A 2,095-nucleotide genomic window follows, 5' to 3' on the forward strand; every position below is an offset into this window, starting at 1 on the left:
GGAGTTAGTAATCTCATGGATTATGAATGGGGTGTAACCTTCACGGGTCAATCGTTGTTGCCTATCGTTGTCCCTTATCGTGGTTGCCTATTATGATCCGTGAACGGTTTACAAGTTCCTTAAAAACTTGTTGGCGGCTCCCTACTTTCCTTGTCCCTAATCGTATATGTCAATTCCCACTTCCTATGAGTGCCAAGCATATTCACCACATGCTTAACGTAGGCGCACTTCGAACGACGCCTACACTTTCCTTTCTCTTTATTTTTCTAAACTAGATTTTAAATACAAAATTCCGCATTCACAAGATCTAGAAACACCTAGCCATATTCAAAGTTGCCTTCGCCCTAGACGTGAAAGGTTTAATTTCTGAGGGTTTGGTCCCAAATCTCTATTTCAATTATTTAATTTAATTTGTTTGATCATTATTTTCCTTGAAATTACTAACGTGAGTATTTTGTTATTAGAAAGAGGTACGAGGCATCAAAGTAAGTGCTTTAATGGTTTTTATTGATGTTATGATGTAGAAATCATGTTTAGATTGTTATTATGATATTCCTAGTATCATGTCTAGGGTAATTTTAATATCAAGTATGATTAAAAGTACGATGCTTTCTATGTTCTTCCTAATATTTATGATTGTTAGTATCATGTTAGGGTTAAAGATTTGATTTTTATTGCTTAGTGACATGCTAGGATTTGTTATTAATCTTGTTAGTATCATGCCTAGGATCTTGCTATTTTTATTATGCTTTAATATTAACATGAACATGATTATGAATATTATTATTGTTATTATAATGATTATTTTTATGATTTATGATTATAATTTTTATAATTGTTATGATGATTATTTTTATGATTGATGATTATTATTTATTATGTTGCTTGATATTTATTGTTATTGCTTGATCACGCCTTTATGCATGTTTAAGGGAATTTTGTACTTGTAAACACGCTTAATAAGATAATTAATAATCTTGTTAGGGTTAATTGTGATTATAATTTCAAGTGATCGCCAATAATAGTTTATTTGTCCATTAATATTAAACCAACATAGATAAATAGGTTTAGGGTTAATCCTATTGATTTCATGTTAATTAGAAAGCGCACATGAATACGATCAGAATAATGTAGAGGCCTATTATTAGGGCAGGTTCAATCTCTTTTAGGTTGGATTTGTACCTTCATCCCCAAACCCTTATTTGGTTCAAGACCTATTAGAGTTGACGATCTCCTGGATCGTTAAGGGGTGTAACCTTCATCTCGTGAACGGTTTACAAGTTCCTAAAACTTGTTGGCGACTCTTTTGCTCTATCTTCTTCCCTTTTGGACGCCACTGTACTTTAGTATATGATCACAGTGGGGTTCAAGCTAGGGGTTAACGCTTGAAATTATTCCCTACGCTGCCTCTTCTATTGTTGCTTCAACTTGATTTTGTGGGATTTTTTTTAATTGACCACCCGCCCCTGCATTCAAGTTGGCTCTTGACATGGGTTCCAATCCGTCAAAGAAAAATCACATGAGCAACCCTTGATTGTACTCATGGCGAGGGCACGCGTGCACCAACTCTTTGAATCTCTCCCAAGCTTCACCACGACTTTCATCGGCTTCTTGCTCAAATGATGCGATTTTCCTTCTCATTTCGGCGGTCTTTTCCTCGAAGATAAATCGCTTCAAGAACGCCTTTACCACCTCCCTCCATGTTGTGAGAGAGTTAGGCTTTACTTGCTTTAGCCATTTCTTTGCTCTTCCGGTGAGAGATTGCCGGAAGAGATGCATACGAACGTAGTCTTGGCTCACTTTATTGGTTTGCATCATCGCGCACAACTCAACGAATCGGTCCAAATGTTAAATGGGGTACTCACTTGCACTTTCGGAAAATTTCTCCGATTGGATAATTCTAGTATATTGGGGATGGATTGAGAAGTTGGTTTCCGTGACGGGTAGAAAAACCCCTCCCATGAACTCATAATATTCCGGATTTCCAAACTCACGAAACAAAACATCATCTTCTTTTCCCGCCATTGATTCGCTTTGTGACCTTGAAGAGTAAGAATCACTCTCACTATCAACTATAGCACCAAGACCTTTTCCA

At 36.5% G+C, this 2,095-nt stretch overlaps 1 non-coding gene across 1 annotated transcript; it reads left to right on the plus strand.

The window, feature by feature from the left end:
* The first annotated feature begins 1,536 nt into the window (after window positions 1-1,536).
* Window positions 1,537-1,644, plus strand: LOC145565974 (small nucleolar RNA R71). Its single transcript, XR_014095326.1, has one exon. It is a non-coding gene; the product is annotated as a small nucleolar RNA R71 (small nucleolar RNA).
* Window positions 1,645-2,095: the final 451 nt, after the last annotated feature.

Source organism: Chenopodium album, chromosome 1 (genome assembly GCF_948465745.1).
Source record: "Chenopodium album chromosome 1, dcCheAlbu1.1, whole genome shotgun sequence".
Lineage (NCBI taxonomy): Eukaryota > Viridiplantae > Streptophyta > Magnoliopsida > Caryophyllales > Amaranthaceae > Chenopodium > Chenopodium album.